This window comes from Mustela putorius, unplaced genomic scaffold, assembly GCF_011764305.1.
Source record: "Mustela putorius furo isolate JIRA1106 unplaced genomic scaffold, ASM1176430v1.1 tig00000430_pilon_pilon_pilon, whole genome shotgun sequence".
Taxonomy (NCBI): domain Eukaryota; kingdom Metazoa; phylum Chordata; class Mammalia; order Carnivora; family Mustelidae; genus Mustela; species Mustela putorius.
Genome location: NW_025421377.1, coordinates 19,392,103 through 19,411,489, shown reverse-complemented (window position 1 = coordinate 19,411,489; position 19,387 = coordinate 19,392,103). Strand labels below are relative to the sequence as shown.

General features: G+C 35.6%; 1 pseudogene; it reads left to right on the top strand.

Annotated features, from left to right (window-relative positions):
* LOC123392049 overlaps positions 1-19,068 on the top strand; it is a 47,297-nt pseudogene extending 28,229 nt beyond the window's left edge.
* Positions 19,069-19,387: the final 319 nt, after the last annotated feature.

Sequence of the window (19,387 nt, the reverse complement as noted above, 5' to 3'; positions counted from 1 at the left end):
AGCAATGGTTTCTTAGGTATAATACTAAAAGCATAAGCAACCGAAATTAAATTTATATTAGTTGGACTTCATTAAAATTAAAACTTTGTGCTTCAAAGGATACAATCGAGAAAGTAAACAAAGAAAACAAAACAAAACAAAACAACAAAACCCCAGAGAACTGGAGAATTATTTGCAAATCATGTCTGGTAATCAGCTTGTACTGAAAACACATAAAAAACACCCACATCTCAATAAGAAGAAGACAAAAAAATCCAATAAAAAATGAGCAAAGTTGGCATTTGAGTGGCTCATCGTTAAGCAACTACCTTCAGCTAAGGTCATGATTTCAGGACGCTGGGATGGATCCAGCCCTGCATCCCATTCCCTGCTTGGCGGGAGGACTGCTTCTCCCTTCTCCCCTTCCCCTGCTTGTGTTCTGACTCCCTCTGTCCCCTCTCCCTGTCAAATAAACAAATAAAATATTTAAAAATAATAAGCAAAGTATCTAAAAGAAATTTCTACATGGAAGATATACAAACAGCTAATAAGCACATGAAAAAGAAATGCTCAGCATCATTAGGCATCAGAGAAATATAAGTCAAAACCATAATAAGATACAACCTCATGTCCAGTAGTATATAGCTGTAAAAAAAAAAAAAAAGACAAATAATAAATAGTGTTGGCAAGAACTTTGGAAATTAAAATCCTCATATATTGCATCTGGGAATTAAAAGTGGTACAACCACTTTGGATAACAGTTTGCAAATTCCTCAAAGATGACACACAGTTATCATAGGAACCAACAATTTCCACTTCTCAGTATATACCCATGAAAAAGGAAAACATGTCCACACAAAAATAGTACATTAAAGTTAATAAGCAAAGAGGACACCCTAAAAGTAGTAGACCAGAAAGGAACAGAGGCAATACACAGTAACATTCCCCTTACAGGCAATACAATAGCACTAAATTCATATGTCTCAATAGTTACCCTGAATGTAAATGGGCTAAGTGCACCAATCAAAAGATACAGGGTATCAGGATGGATAAAGAAACAAAACCCCATCCATATTCTGCCTACAAAGAAAATCATTTTAGACCCAAAGACACCTCCAGATTTAAAGTAAGGGGACGGAAAACAATTTTACCATGCTAATGGACATCAAAAGAAAGCTGGGGTGGCAATCTTTATATCATATCAATTAGATTTTTAAGCCAAACACTATAATAAGACATGAGGAATGACACTATATCATACTCAAAGGGTCTGTCCAACAACAAGATCTAACAATTTTTAAATATCCATGCCCCTAACGTGGGATCAACCAACTGTATAAACCAATTAATAACAAAATGAAAGAAACACACATCAACAGTAATATAATCCTAGTAGGGTATGTTAACACTCCCCTCACTGAAATGGACAGATCATCCAAGCAAAAGATCAACAAGGAAGTAAAGGCTATCAATGACACACTGGACCTATTGGACATCACAGATTTATTCAGAACATTCCATCCCAAAGCAACAGAATACACATTCTTCACTAGGGCACATGGGAACATTCTCCAGAATAGATCACATCCTGAGTCATAAATCAGGTTGCAACTGGTATAATCAAAGATTGGGATCATTCCCTGCATATTTTTAGACCACAATGCTTTGAAGCTAGAACTCAGTCACAAGAGGAAAATTTTGGAAAGAAAACCCAAATACATGGAGACTAAACAGCATCCTTCTAAGGAATGAAAGGGTCAACCAGGAAATTAAAGAAGAATTGAAAAAAATTCATGGAAACAAATGACAATGAAAACACAATGGTTCAAAATCAGTGGGACATAGCAAAGGCAGCCCTGAGAGGAAAAATATATGGCAATGAAAGCCTTTCTCAAGAAAACAAGAAAGATCTCAAATACACAACCCTAACCCTACAACCTCTAAAGGAGCTGGAGAAAAGAACAACAAAGAAAGCCTAAACCCAGCAGGAGAAGAGAAATCATAAAGATCAGAGCAGAAATCAATGAAATAAAAACCAAAAACAAACAAACAATAAAACAAATCAACAAAACTAGGAGTTGGTTCTATAAAAGAATTACTAAGATTGATAAACCCCTGGCCAGACTTATCAAAAAAAAAGAGAAAGGACCTAAATAAATAAAATCATGAATGAAAGAGGAGAGATCACAACCAACACCAAAGAAATACAAACAATTATAAGAACATACTATGAGCAACTCTACACCAACAAATTTGACAATCTGGAAGAAATGGATGCACTCCTAGAGACATATAAACTACCACAACTGAACCAGGAAGAAATAGAAAACATGAACAGACCCATCACCAGTAAGGAGATTGAAACAGTCATCAGGAATCTCCAAACAAACAAAAGCCCAGGGCCAAACAGCTTCCCAGGGGAATTCTACCAAACATTTATAGAAAATTCATTCCTATTTTTCTGAAACTGTTCCAAAAAATAGAAATGGAAGGAAAACTTCCAAACCCATTTTATGAGGCCAACATCACCTTGATCCCCAAAGCAGACAAGGATCCCATCAAAAAAGAGAATTACAGAACAATATCCTTGATGAACACAGATGCGAAAATTCTCACCAAAACTACTAGCCAATAGGATCCAACAGTATATTAAAAAGGATTATTCACCACGACCAAGTGGGATTTACTTCAGGGCTGCAAGGATGGTTTAACATCCGTAAATCAATCAATGTGATACCAATACATAATAAAAGAAAGAACAAGAACCACATGATCTTTGAGAGGATCTATTGAGATAGATGCTGAAAAAAAGGCATTCAACAAAGTATAGCAGCCCCTTCCTCATCAAAACTCTTCAAAGTGTAGGAATAGAGGGCATATATCTCGATATTATCTAAGCCATCTATGAAAAACCCATTGCAAATACCATTCTCGATGGAGAAAAACTGAGACCTTTTCCCGCTAAGGCCAAGAACACAGCATGGATGTCCATTATCACGACTGCTATTCAACATAATACTAGATGTCCTAGACTCAGCAATGAGAAAAACAAAAAGAAATTCAAGGCAACCAAATTGGCCAATAAGTCAAGCTATCACTCTTTGCAGATGGTGTGATACTATATATGGAAAACTCAGAAGACTACACTCCAAATCTGCTAGAACTGGTACAGGAATTCAGTAAGTGTCAGGATAGAAAATCAATGCACAGAAATCAGTTGAATTTTCTTTATACCAACAACAAGACAGAAGAAAGAAATTAAGGAGGGTCAACCCCATTTACAATTGCACCCCAAACCATAAAACAGCTAGGATTAAACCTAAACCAAAGAGGCAAATAATCTATACTCAGAAAACCATAAAGTACTCATGAAAGAAATTGAGGAAGACACAGAGAAATGGAAAAGTGTTCCATGCTCATGGATTGGAAGAAAAAAATATTGTGAAAATGCCTATGCTACCCAAAGCAATCTACACATTTAAATGCAATCCCTATCCAAATACCATCCATTTTTTTTAAAGAAATGGAACAAAATAATCCTAAAATTTATATGGAACCAGAAAAGTCTCCAAACAGCCAGAGCAAATGTTGAAAAAGAAAGCCAATATCCGGCATGACAATTCCGGACTTCAAGCTCTATTACAAAGCTGTCATCATCAAGACAGTATGGTACTGGCACAAAAACAGACACATAGATCAATGGAACAGAATGGAGATCCCAGAAATAGACCCTCAACTCTATTGTCAACTAATCTTTGAAAAAGTAGGAAAGAACGTTCAATGGAATAAGGACAGCCTCTTCAACAAACGGTGTTGGGAAAATTGGACAGCAACATGCAGAAAAATAAAATTGGACCATTTCCTCACACCACACATGAAAATAGACTAAAAAATGGATGAAGGACCCTCAATGTGAGAAAGGAATCCATCAAAATCCTTGAGGAGAACACAGGCAGGCAAGAAACCTCTTCAACCTCAGCTGCAATAAATTTTTTTGTAGAAACAAGCAAAAACATCGCCAAAGACAAGGGAAGCAAGGGCAAAAATGAACTATTGGGGGGATTTCATCAAGATCAAAAGCTTTTGCACAGCAAAGGAAACAGTTAACACAAAAAACCAAAAGACAAAAAACAGAATGGGAGAAGATATTTGCAAATGATAAAATCAGATAAAAGGCTAGTATCCAAAATCTATAAAGAGCTTAGCAAACTCAACACCCAAAGAACAAATAATCCAATCAAGAAAAGGGCAAGAGGACATGAAAAAGCAGACATTTCTGCAAAGAAGACATCCCAGATGGCCAACAGACACATGAAAAAGTGCTCAAAACACTCAGCATCAGGGATATACAAATCAAAACCACAATGAAATACCACCTTACACCAGTCAGAATGGCTAAAATAATAAGTCAAGGAAATGACAGATGCTGGCGAGGATGGGGAGAAAGAGGAATACTTCCTACAACACTGTTGTTGGGGAATGCAAGCTGATGCAACCCACTCTGGAAAACAGCAAGGAGGTTTCCTCAAAAAGTTTCAAAAATAGAGCATTTCTACCTTATGACCCAGCATTTGCACTACTGGATATTCAACCTAAAGATACAAACGTAGTGATCCGAAGGGGGCACGTGTACCCAAATGATTTATAGCAACAATATCCACAATAGCCAAACTATGGGAAGAACCTAGATGTCCATCAAACAGATGAATGTATAAAGAAGATGGGGCATATATATACAATGGAATACTATGCAGCCATCAAAAGAAATGAAATCTTACCATATGTGACAAAACATGAATGGAGCTACAGGGTATTATGCTGAGTGAAATAAGTCAATCAAAGCAAGACAACTATCATATGATCTCCCTGATATGAGGATGTGGGGAGATGGCAAAATGGTAAGTTTGGGGGTAGGTAAAAGAATAAATGAAACAATATGGGATCAGGAGGGAGACAAACCATAAGAGACTCTTACTGTCACAAAACAAAAAACTCAGGGTGACCGGAGGGAGGGTAGGGTAGGTAGAGGGGGGTGGGGTTATGTACATTGGGGAGGGTATGTGATATGCTGAGTGCCGTGAAGTGTGTAAAACCTGGTGATTCAGGACACCTGTACCCCTGGGGCTAATAATACATTATATGTTTGTAAAAAAATATATAAAAACAAATTTTAAAAATTTTTAAAAAAAGAAGAAATAGTAAAATACTTATTCAAAGAGTAAGATAACCTACTTATTGACACCAATAATAAACTGAAATATGTCAATGTTAACAACAAGACTAACAAAAAAGATTTAATTTACCTCAATCTGTTCCAGAAAATTGCTGGTAATGGGGGATGATTATAACCAAACCTTGTACCATTTGTATTGGAACAGAATGCTCACAATTTTTGTCACTCTCATAAATTTTAGATATAAATTTCAGAAAGTCCTATTTGGAAAATTTTACCATGGCTAGCCATTGAAAAGTTTCCTAGAATGCTTTATATTTCTTGGGGAGGGAGTTCCACACAGAAAAACCTGAAAAGTATTTAAAAAAAAACTAAAAAACCTTCGTTTCAGAGCAGTAAAAAGAGAGTAAGATTTTTTCTTTACTTCACTGAAATACATTATTCTACCTGTTTTCATTTTCCTTGCCTTTACCTGCTAAAAATGATTATTCTCTGCAATTTTTCTAAACTCAAGTATGATCTGAATCATTCAAACTCAGACAGGCTTCCACTTCAAACACAAACCATCTTTGAGTAGTATGCAAAGATATGAACAAATGTAGGTTTATATTAGACAGAAAATATTATCTAATTCACTGAATATCTAATTGTTTCACAGAACTAAAAGCTAAAGGAGTGCTCTTAGACATGATTTGAATTAAAATGCATTGATTTGTTATAAACTAATTAATTCAATAATCAGTACATATTGTAGATGCATACTACATGTTAGGCTCTATATAGATTTACGTTAAAAAGAGAAATGCAAGAATCTTGGCCTCAAGTTCTACCTCCAGAGGTAAATTACAGGGGGAAATACTATATATAGGTCACTGCCACACTTATGAGTAAAGACACTTATGAGTAAAGTCTGGAAAGGACTCATGTTGATAAACAAAAGGACAGAGACATTATCAAAGAAGATGGGGGAGAGGGGGCATAGGCATTAACTTATTAAGCAAAATTGTACACTGGCCATGCTTCAGGCAATCTCCAAGAAATTCTTTAAAATTAAGAACTATCTTACTTGGCTCACTTTGGTAGCTTAAAATAATAAATTCATTTGGTAATAATATATAGGGTAGCTAAATTTTAATAAAAAAGTTAATTAATGTTTTTATAGAATTATCTATCATGATTATAACCCCAATCTATATCTGAATAATATAACTACAGGAAAAGAAATGTAGGTCAACTTCATTTCACTGTTTCATGCCACATTTCATTATGTTTAACATTTTGAATAAGAGTTACAAAATCATTTACAAGCTTTTTTAATACTTAAATTCACTTTTCATTCTTTCCTTTCATCCTCAGTCTACTAGTTATTGTGAACCATTCAAATATAGAATTTTCCTAATTGCTGTGTGAGTACTAACCTTTCTAAATGAAGCCTAAAGTCACGTAAACTCACTCACCTGGTGGGGGTGGGGGGAGGAATTAAGTGAAAACAAGAGAATGATTAATAGAAAATATAATTACACAGGGGTTCATAATTAAGGATTTAAGTCACAAGGAAAGTAGGCACCTAAAGGGCAAAAAAATCCTATTAACTTAGAAACTAAAAAGATGAAATTTTAGTGTAATTTCTGTTAACTCCAAACAAAGTGTACTTGGGCAAAACTTTTATTATCAAAATTATAGGCATTGGACTGTCAACCTTGGACATAATTTCAAGCATTAAAAAAGAGATTTGACTCTAAAATGGAGGCTTCTCTCCCTGGCTGTTATATCACTATCAACTGTGATTAGAGTTCTTAAATGGAAACAGTTCTTTGTCTCAGGCTATTTCTCTCAGTTACAAAACGTATTTTTTTGATAAATAGAAATTGATTGATTGAGTTATTGGCAAATTAGTCATTCTTCTGCATAAAAATCTTAAAAAGTCATTACCCAAAATGTGTTCCCCCCTTCAAAAACACATCAGCAAAAGGTAGCAGCCAAAGTTGTGTGATAATTGCACATGTAACTTGTGTACCACACATTCTAAAAGGAGGGCTATCATGAATTGGAATTAACTCAGGAAGTTCTCAACTAACTATAAAATAGTGGCCCATCAACTGAAGTGAATGAGCTATTATAAGTTGCTATAAATCAGAAGGAGATAAGCTGGGCTGATATTGATGGTGATCTTACGAGAGGAGTGATCCTGAAAATTTGTAACAGGCATTTTGGGCATGAGCAAATACCTGAGCGAGCGAGAAGGAAAGAAGAGAGAAAGCTAGAAACACATAGAAACCATGAACAACTGACATTATTGGATATTATGGAGTGAATCTATTCTCCACTCGTTCTATTGATATTATGGAATGAATCTATTCTCCATTGTTCAGTTAGAGAGAAAAAATAAAAAATAAAGAGGTAAATTATTTAGTTTGGGAGTCTGGTTTAGTCTTTGTTTTAATTCTTTTTTTTAAAATGTTAAAATGTAATGTTTTATTAGTTTTGCCAGAGGTAGAGTTTTTGAGTCAGTGATTTTCAGTTTTATATAACACCCACTGTTTATTACATCTTGTGCCATCTTTAAGGTCTGTGGGACCAGTAACCCCATCCCCCTCACCCCTCTCCCCTCCAAGAACCCTAGTTTTTATTTGTTTCCTTGGGTTAAGAATCTCTTATGGTGTGTCTCCTCTGATTTGATCTTTTTTATTTTCCTCTCCCTTCCTCTACACTCCTCTGTTTTGTTTCATTAAAATTCCACTTATGAGTGAGATCATATGACAAATTGTCTTTCTCTGATTGACTTATTTCACTTTGCCTAATACCATCTAGTTCCATCCATTGTCATGTCAAATGGCAAGATTTCATTTTTTGATGGCTGAGTAATATTCCATTACACACACACACACACACACACACACACACATACATACCCACTTCCTCTTTATCTATTTCGTCTGTTGATAAACCTCTGGGCTCTTTCCACAATTTGTTTATTGTGGACATTGATGCTGTATCGTAACTTTGGGGTACCCCTCAGATCTCTAACATTTGTATCCTTGGGGTAAAAAACCTAGCAGTGTTGCAAAGAATTGCTGGGTATTCACAGTAGCTCTATTTTTTTTCATTTCTTAAGGAAACTCCATGCTGTTTTCCAGAGTGGATGCATCAGGGGTGCATTCCACCAAACAGTTTAAGAGGGTTCACCTTTTCTCTGCATCCTCACCAACATCTGTTGTTTCCTCCTGACTTGTTAATTTTAACCATTCTGACTTGGTGTGAGGTGGTATCCCATTCTGGTTTTGATTTATATTTCTCTGATGCCAAAAGAGGTTTGAGCATTTTTTTTTTTTTTTCACGTTGTCTGTTGATCCTTTGTATGTCTTCTTTGAGAAATTGTCTGTTCATGTCTTCTTCTGCACCCATTTCTTGACTGGATTATTTGTTGTTTGGGTGTTGAGTTTGATAAATTACTTATAGATTTGGGGGGTACTAGACCTCTATCTGATATAAACATTTGGCATATGTCTTTCTCCCATTCTGTCAGTTGTCTTTTGGTTTTTACCGATTCTTTCCCTTGCTGTGCAAAAGATTCTTATCTTGATGAAATCCCCATAGTTCATCTTTGCCTTTGTTTCCCTTGCCTTTAGAGACATGTATATATCAAGAATTTTTGCAGCTGAAGCCACAGAGGTTGCTGCTTGTGTTCTTCTCTTTGAGATTGATGGATTCCTGACACAAGTAGGCCCTTCATCCATTTTGAATTTATTTTGTGTAAGAAAGTGTGTCGAGTTTCAATCTTCTGCATATATCAATGTCCAATTTTCATAATATCATTTGTTGAAGAGACTGTCCTTTTTCCATTGGATATTATTCCCTGCTATGTTAAAAAGAGTAGGGGGACCATAGAGCTGAGGATCCATTTCTGGGATTCTCTATTCTATTCCATTGGTTCTATGTCTCTCTTTTTGTGTGTTGGGTACTATATGGTCTTTCATAATTATATCTTTGTAATAGAGCATGAAGTCCAGAAATGTGAGGCCTCCACCTTTGGTTTTCACCTTTTCCAACATTCCTTTGGCTATTCAAGGTCTTTTCTGGTTCCATACAAATTTTAGGATTGTTGATTTCAGCTCTATGAATAAAATTGATAGTATTTTGATAGGGATTTCATTAAATGTGTAGAGTGGTCTAGGAAGGATAGACATTTTACCAGTATTGGTTCTTCCAATACATGAGCACGGATTGTTTTTTCACGTCTTTGTGTCTTCCTCAAATTCTTTAAGAGTGTTCTATAGTTTTCAGAGTACAGACCCTTTCCTCTTTTGGTTAGATTTATTCCTGGGTATCTTATGGTTTTGGGGTGCACTTGTAAATGGGATCGACTCCTTTAATTCCTTTTTTTCTTCTCTCTTATTGCTTAATGGAGGGGTGGGGGATATGGACATTGGGGAGGGTATGTGCTTTGGTGAGTGCTGTGAAGTGTTGTAAACCTGGTGATTCACAGACCTGTACCCCTGGGGATAAAAAATATATGTTTATAAAAAAATAAAAAATTTAAAAGTCAAAAAAAAAAAAGAGAAAATGCAACTGACTTCTGTGCATTGATTTTATATCCTGCCACTTTGCTGAATTCCTCTATAAGTTCTAACACTCTTGGGTGAAGTCTTTGGGTTTTTCCCACATAAAGTGTCATGTCATACAGAAAGATTGATTTCGTTAATGAGTTCTTGTTTGCCAATTTTGAATGCATTTTTTATTTCTTTTTTTATTGTCTGATTTGCTTTCTACTATCTACTCCGGAGGCTAGGACTTCTAGTACTATGTTGAACAACAGTGGCAAGAGTGGACATCCCCATAGTTTCCTTTCCTAAGGGGAAAAGTTCTCAGTTTTTCACCATTGAGAAATTGATAATCTCTGTGGATTTTTTTTCTACATGGCTTTTATAATATTGAAGTATGTTCCCTCTATCCCTATGGTGAGGAGGGTTTTAATCAAGAAAGGATGCTGCAGTTTGTCAAATACTCTTTTCTGGTTGTTGTTGTATTTTTTTTTTCCTGATGTGTTGAACCACACTTGTTTCCCCAAGAATAAATCCTACTTTGTTTGTGGTGAATAATTCTTTTTAAGGTCCTGTTGGATCCTATTGGCTAGTATATTGGTGAGAATTTTGGCAACCATGTTCATTGGGGTTATTGGTCTACAATTTCCTTTTTGGTGGGGTCTTGTCTGGTTTGGGGGATAAGGGTTAATTCTGGCCTCATAGGAAGAATTGGGAAGTTTTTTTCTTCCATTTCTATTTTTGAGACATCTTCAGAATAATAGATATTAATTCTTCTTTAAATGTTTGGTAAAAATTTCTCTTGGGAAACCATCCATGCCAATGGACTCTTGTTTCTTGGGAGATTTTTGATCACTGCTTCAATTTCCTTGCTGGTTATGGCTCTGTTCAGATTTTCTATATGTTCCTCTTTCTGTTTTGTTTTGTAGTTTATATGTTTCTAGGAATGAATCTGTTTCTTCTAGATTGCCTTTAGTTTTGTTGGAATATAGTTGCTCATAGTATGTTCTTTAATTGTTTGTATTTCCTTGGGGTGTTGGTTGTGATCTCTCCTCTTTTATTCATGATTTTATTAATTTGGGTTATTTTTCTTCTTTTTGATAACTCTGGATAGCGTTTTAATTGGATCTTTACTTGTTCTCCTTTAAAAAAATAGCTCCTAATTTAGTTGATCTGTTCTACTGTTCTTTTTTGTTTTCTAACGTTTCTTTTCCTCATTGAACCATTCATTCTTTCTTAGTACGATTCTCTTTAACCACCATGTATTTGTGTTCCTTCCAAATTTCCTCTCTTGTGATTTGAATTCAAGTTTTAAAGCACAGTGGTCTGAAAAATTGCTGCGGAGGAGAATAATCTTAGTCTTTTGTGGTACCTGTTGAGACCTGATTTGTGATCCAGAATGTGACCTATTCTGGAGAAAACTCCATGTGTACTTGAGAAGAATATGTATTCTCTCTTTTCTTTTAGGATAGAGTGCTCTGAATATATCTGAGATGTTCATCTGGTCCAGTGTGCCAATCAAAACACTTTGTTTCCTTGTTGATCTTCTGCTTAGATGATCTGTCCATTTCTGTGAGTTGGGTGTGTTTAAAGTATCCTACTATTATTGTGTTATTATCAATGTGTTTCTTTAATTTTGTTTATCAATTGGTTTATCTATTTGGCTACTCTCATGTTTAGGGGGCATAAATATTTACAGTTGCTAGATCTCTTCTTGTTGGATAGACTCTTTAATATGCTATAGTGTCCTTTATCTTTTATTTAAATTCTTTGGTTTAAAATCTAATCTTTGTCTTCTTTTCTAAGGATTGCTACCCTAGGCATGATAAATAGTTCTCCAGACCCTCTCAAATTCAATATGGAGTGTGTCTTTAGGTCTAAAATTAGGGGTCTAAAAAAAAGTAAAATTAAAAGGAGTCTCTGGTTAAACAACATATGGATGGGTCTTGCCTGTTTATCCAGTCTGCTACCTTGTGTCTTTTGACTGGGAACATTTAGCCCATTTAATAGAGCAAACTATTAAAATTATATGAACTATTAAATGATATGAATTTTTGGCCACTCTATTACCTGTAATGTTATTGTTTTTGTATATATAGTCTCTTTTCCTTTCTAATCTCTGTTCCCTTTTGGGGCTCTCTCTTCCTGCTTGAAGTATTTCCTTTAATATTTTTTTTGCAGGTCTGGTTTTCATGAAAGTCATAGACATTCTTTGCATTTCTGGTTTGTCCTAAAAGCTCCTTTCCTAACTCCCTTCCTGTCTTGAATGACATCCTTGCTGGATAAAGTATTCTTGGCTGCATATTTTTTCTCATTTTAGCACCCTGAATTTATCATACCAGTACTTTGCCACAGGTCTCTGTAGACAGGTCTGCTGCCAGCCTTATGTTTCTATCCTTGTAGGTTATGGACTTTTTTGTCCTGTGCTGCTTTCAGGATTTTCACTTTCTCTCTCTGTGATTTGTAAGTTTCAGTATTATCTGTCAGGTTGTTGACCTGTTTTTTTATTGAATCTCGAGGGGGGTGGTTCGCTGTGCTTCCTTCCCCAGATTAGGGAAGTTCTCCACTATAATTTGCTGCAATATACCTTATGCCCCCAACCCCCTCTTTCCTCTTTCTTCTGGGATCCCAATTATATTCTGATGTTGTTTTTGCTTTATGATATCTTTTATCTCTCAAAATCTCCCCCCGCCATAATCCAGTAGTTGTTAATCTCTCATTTTCTCAGCTTTCGTGCTTTATTCTCCAATATTTTGGGACACTAATGTCACTAAATTTTCTCTTATTATGCCTCAGCACATTCTAGCAGTTAAGAAGCCTTCATTTTTTATTGCATCTCATTAATAACTTTTTTATTATTTTGACCTGATTTACAGTTCCTATATTTCTCCCCAAAAATATCTTCTGTTTTTCTTTCAAACACTCAGCTAGTATCTTTAAAATTGTTATTTTGGAATTTTGAATTTTAGTTTATCTGATATCTGCAGTAATATCCATATTGATTAAGTGGTCCCTGGCAGTCCGAGTAAGATCAAATGGCTGCCTATATAGCTCTTTCTTCTTTTTTTGAGGGGTGTGGTTTGGATTCTTCCATCTTGTCATTCTTGTCCAGAGAAAATCACAAGATAGATAAATGAGAGGACAAAAATACAGTAAAATAGAGAGACAGCAATAACCTCAGAAAAATTTCACACTAAACAGATCAGAAGAAATCAGAAAAAAATAAAAAAGAGAGGGAGAATATAATATAAAAGAGCTGAATAGAGCAGAGCAAATACACTAGATCTTGGATGTATTTTGATCTCTCTTTTGTAGAAGAAAGAAAAGTAAAATCCCAAATTTGTAAAAAAAATTATATATATATATATATGATATATAGAGAGAGAAGAGAGACAGAGACAGAAAGACAGAGAGAGACAGAAAAAGAAAGGAATCCAAAATGAAGAAAATAAATATAAGTGTAAAAATGAAAATTAAAAAGACTTTAAAAATGTTGAAAAAAACTAAAAAAAAAAATATTGAAAAGGGGAAAAAATTATTGACAAGAAAGACTAAAGAATCAGAAGAAAAATCGATGAGCTCTACATAGTTTTTTTTTTCTTCCAGTCATAGTTTCAGAGTCCTGTATAATGGGTAAACCTGCTATCAACTAGAAGTTTTCTGTTGGTCTTCTGGGGGGGAAGGGGTGTTGGATGTTGTGCTGCTTCTCAAAGTGTCCTTGCCACCAGTGGATTGCACAGCCCTTGCCAGGGGGACCAGGCTCATTTTAAGTAGATTTGGATATCTGGAGCAGGTGGGGGGGAATGAAAATGGTGGCAACCCCAATCTCTAGCTTGTGAGCTTAAAAGTTCATCCTTCAACTCTTCAGTGAGCCCTCTCACAGGAAAAGAGTCAATCACTCTTCTCTACTTAGTTTTCGTTCGCATGCTGTGTTCACCCAGCCTGTGACCAAGCATCTTTATCCTCTAACACATGACCGTGTTTTTTTGAGTCTCTCCAAACTTTGCAGACTCCTGTGGAATGCAACTGTGCTGTTCTCTGAGGGGAGAGAGGGAGATCTGGGCCATGGTTCTGCTGCTTGCTGGATTTCCACTTGTAGAGTGGTCACCTGAACATGTTGTGATGAGTGGGTTTATGGAACACGGAGCTGCAAGCCCACTCCTGGTCTTGCTGATTGTGTCTGTTTCCCCCCTCTCTCTTGCCTGGGAACTCTGCCACACTCATGCATAGTTTTTTTTTTTTTTTTCTGTGACTCCAGGGATCCCTGAGACCATCCTACTGTCCCCCTGTGGGATTCCACCCCTCTTTCTTTGCCACCTGAGTGCCTTTCAAAACAGGAAGACCACCCCCCCACACACACACCACAGCAGACCTTCCAAAAGTTACAATTTTGGGCTCCTTTGGAAGCAAACTGATAGAGGCTCCCACTACCTACCCACAGTTTGTCCTGTACATTAATTGTTTCAGATTCTCATCTCCACACCTCCTACCTTGCAAAAAGTGGTTGCTTTTCTATTTGTAGAATTGCAATTTGCACAATTCTTTTTTTAGGTCCCCCCAGTTGAGTTCACTGGAGTTCAGAATTATTTGATAGATATCTAGATGAATTCCAGGGACCAGATGAATCTAGGGCCCCTACTTCCTCCACCATCTTTTCTCCTCTAGCCCTTCATTTATTTTTCTGGTCAGAAAATAAATTTACATATAGTTAACTATGTTTTCCTTTCTTTTTCTCTTTTTTTTTAAATTCCATATTGTTGCATTAATGCTCCCCCTTTAATTTCACATCAGAAGCCCTATTATTCTAGGAGACCTAAACATATCTTGTCCTTAGTAGTTTATCTATAAATTGGTGATGAGGTTTTCTTATTTAACTTATAGGCTAATCCTCCCACCCAATCCAGGAGACCCACTACTTACGTGAGTCTCTGAGGAAAAACTGAAAATGTGAAGCTGAAATTTGGTGAATTCAAACATTTTGGGATTTTGAATTTCCTCATTCATACCTACTTAATTTTAAATTTCTCAGAGAAGGTGGGCTTCATGGCAAGCCCACCAAATCTTTTTTTTTTTTTTTTTTTTTTAAGATTTTATTTTTATTTGACAGACAAAGATCACAAGTAGGCAGAGAGGCAGGCAGGGAGAGAGAGAGAGAGAGAGGAGGAGGAGGAAGCAGGCCCCCCTGCTGAGCAGAGAGCCCGACGTGGGGCCTCAATCCCAGGACCCTGGGATCATGACCTGAGCCAAAGGCGGAGGGCTTTAAACCCACTGAGCCACCCAGGCGCCCCAAGCCCACCAAATCTTTTATGTAAGGAAAGATGATTATGTTGAAAGATTTTTGTATTCCTTATGATATGACTCCTGATTTTCCTTTAAAGATTACCACCTTAGTAACAGAGACATAATACTAAACATCTTTGGTTGGTCACTCTATTTCCCATTTTCCATGTCAGAAGGGATCTTAAGATGCAAAAAGGTGTGGTTTTGTCATTTTATTGAGAAATTAAACTGAAAAAAAACTGCACGATTTGAAAATACATCTCAAAATATTGTTTCTATAGTATGGATAATGGATCAAAGTGACAGGAAAGTAGAGCCACAAAAATCACTAAGGAGACTGCTGTAATCTTACTCAACAAGCTGATGGAGTTATAAAACACAGGTAATTATCATAATGGTAGAGAGATAAGCATGTTTTTCCTCAGACACTTTGGGGTAAGTTCCACATTGTTATTGAGTGAAACCAAATAGGAGTTGAGGGAAAGTCGGAAATAAGGAAGTCTCCTGGATTTCCATTTTGAATGTTTCTTTGATAGTGATTGTTTCTAATGATATAGGAAACACATAAAGTTAGAATTTGTTTAAAATTAATACAATGAGCTCTAATTTTTTTTTTGAAATATTTACTTAGAGGAATAATCCTACTTGGTAGGATTTACAAGTAGAATTTTTTCTAGAAGTCATTGGATAATATAGGCCTCTCAAGCTTAGCAAACAGAAAAGGAAATATTGAGGGTCATTGGCATTAAGTAGAGTTCATGAGAATGAGAAAAAAATATCCAAATTTGGATTAATTTTTTTTATCAACCTGAAAACAGGTTCCTTTTGAAATGAAAAAGAAATTATATTATATCACATTCCTAAATCTTCCAAGGAAAATACATAGAGTGCCCAGGGACATTGGAAGGGAAATGATAATGAGAAACAGAAGAACTATTTAACTATCAATAGAGAGTAAGGAGGAAAATCTTTTATTTACTTATACTGTGATAATATTAACCAAATCTTTTTAAGTTGTTTGCAGAACAAATGAGGTTCTCAGAATTCTTGATTTTTTATTTCTAGTAAAATGTATGTTGCTTATATGTGGGAGCATAACAAATAACACGGAGGCCATGGGGAGATGGAGAAGGGAGTTGAGAGAAATTGGAAGGGTAGATGAACCATGAGAGACTATGGACTCTGAAAAACAATCTGAGGGTTTTGAACGTGTGTCTGGGGGGTGGGAGGGTGGGAGAGCCTGGTGGTGGGTATTATGGAGGGCACCTATTGCATGGAGCACTGGGTGGTGCATAAAAAAATGAATTCTCTGTTACACTGAAAAGAAATGAATTCTGTTACACTGAAAAGAAATTAAATTAAAAAAAAAATAAAAAAAATAAAGTTCACTGTTTTATTTGAATTTCATTGTTAAATTCTACTGCTTTTCCAAAATAAATTTTACGTAGAATGAAAAAAAAAAAAAAGGTATGTTGATGAAGTTTCACTTTAGGATTATGAATGCCCTTTTTCTTGCCAATCAAGTTACAGCTGCAAACCAAGATCTATTAAGACTTAATATAATCAACTAATTTCTAACTGGAGACATCAAAAGAGAGGTGACACCATTTCTCTGGCTCTAGATAATCACCTATTTAAATAATTTTGTTATCGACTTTCCACTTTTACACACACACACACACACACACACACACACAGCCACATAATTTCACAAAATAATCTCAGATAAAATGAGGAAGCGTGAAGAGAGGGTAAATTATTCCCTTACAAGTTCAGTTTACCTCTGGATAAGAAGTTTTGTGCAGCATGAATAGCATTCATGCTTATGGTAGTTTTGTGAGATTAGCACTCGATACAGAGATTGAAAAGCAACCAGGGGACAAAAACACTAAATCAAAGGGATACACACACCTCTATATTTATAGCAGCATTAATTACAATAGCCAACATACGGAAGCAGCGCAAGTGTCCTCTAATGGGTGAATGGATAAAGATGTGGTACATACATACAATGGGAATATTATTCAGCCATAAAAAGGAATAAAATCTTGCCATTTGCAATGACATGGGTGGTGCTAGAGAGTACAATTCTAAGTCCAATAAGAGAAAGACAAAGAAAATAGGGATGCTAAGTCCAATAAGAGAAAGACAAAGAACATATGATTTCACTCATATATGAAATTTAAGAAACAAAAACAAATGAATAAAGGAAAAAAAAAAAGAGGGAGCAAGACAAAGCAAGAAACATGCTTTTAATTACAGCAAGTGATGGTGACCAGAGGAGAGGTGGGTTGGGGGATGAGTGAAATAAGTGATGGGGATTGAAGAATGCACTTGTCATGTTGAGTACTGGGTGATGTATGGAATTGTTGAGTTGTTGTATTGTATACCTGAAACTAATATATCAATATATGTTAATTACAAAGAATTAAAAATAAAAACAAGGGGCACCTGGGTGGCTCAGTGGGTTAGGCCTCTGCCTTCTGCCCAGGTCGTGACCTCGGGGTCCTGGGATCGAGCCCTGCATCAGGCTCTCTGCTCAGCAGGGCACCTATTTCTCCCTCTCTCTGCCTGCCTCTCTGCCTACTTGTGATCTCTCTCTCTCTGTCAAATAAATAAATTAAAAAAATAAAATAAAATAAAAACAAGAAAAAAGCAATGAGGGGTCCTCCGACCAAGAACTCAATGAATTTAGTATAAATATAAATATATATGTATATATTTATGTATAAACACACACACACATACACATATATATATAAAACACCATTCAAAATTCATATAATTGGGGACATGAATCAATATAAATATTAAGACAATAATTTTTGAGATGTCTGAAATACTCCACTAATATTAACAAAGCTAAAAGTGCAAGTTTACTCCCAAATTTGACATCATCTCTTCTCTGATCACTTAATAGCCTTTAATTTAGGAACATAGTGATTTCAGAGATGCCACAAAAGTTTTTACTGACAATACATGACACATGTCTAGAGGATATTATTCTTATACAATATGATGTGACTGGCCCAATCCCAGAGTTTGCAGTGGTCAACTTGCATAACTACAAATGGCAGGGGTTTACTTTACAGAGACAACTAATATCAGTTCTGTACTAAGTCTCAAATTAAGGATATGTAACTCAAGTCCATTGAATTGGGAGCTTTTATACATCAGGAGGAGAAACAATCACTGTCCCCTAAAAGTAGTTTATAATTACTGAAGTAGTTTAAATATGTTATCTCCTTTTATGACATATCACTATATATCATAATTCTAATAAATATTTTCCTAGTCCTATCAATAAGGTAGGGATGATTTAAAGCATGAGAAAGTTTACCAGGGAAACCATATATTTTAAAAGAGCAGGTAACACATTAATAATTTATTAGATACAAACTGTTACGATAATAATCTCAAAAACCAAATTCAGACCCATTTCAAGGATTTCTTTTGAGGTATATTTTTACAAATTCGCAAATCACTCAGTTTTTAATAAAATTAAACCCTGGTAAGTAACACTGTCAATCATCATGAAAAGTGCTGTATTCTTATTACCTTTGGTAGAATGGCTTGGTTCTATGGCTATTCAGTAATTGATGATTAAGTACTTAAGGCATAAGTTTTAGATATGTATATACTTCTTCCTAAAGAGCCTGGATGGCAAAAAGAAAGAAGGAGAGAGAGAGAGACTGGTTGGCTCTACGAGTCGGGTAAAAAAACAATCTAACCATGTCTCTGCCAATTTTCTTGAATCTTGATTTTACAAGTGCAAGTGAACTTTATTTTATTCCCTATGATGCTACATCTTTGTAATACAAAGAATTTTTTCTCTGCAGGAAATAGAAGAATTTGTGCAAAACTTAGATGACAGTCATATTCTGGTGTTTTCCTCTAGGTACAGTGATTCAAAATCTCACAAAAGAAAAGCACAACCTCATTGCCTCAACCTATGCCCAGATTCCACAGAAGATAAGTATAACCATTGATTCTGCTGGACAGCTATTTACCAATTGGAAAGAGAGTGTGGCTAATGGTGTCTTTCCATTTAAAGTTAAATCTCCTTTCACATGTAACATAAAAGAGAAAGTATAAGTAAAAATTTGTAAAACATTACAATAAACATGTGTAGACACATTTGAGCCCTGCCTACTGAGCCTTGCCATTAGTATGGAAAAATATCTTTCTGAATCATTTGTTTTTACTAAAATAGAGATGAGAACACTAAGCACACTGTTCATGTTTTTAGTATTTGAAATCTTAAGGCCTGGGCTGACTTCTCCCCAAATAGACCTGAAGTACATTCACTTCAAGGACAAGGAAAAGGTGGAAGTGGCATAACAAAGAGAGAGCTAAATCAATGGTCAAAATTATCTTCCATATCTTTGGTTTGTATTAGGTTTTGATCCATTGC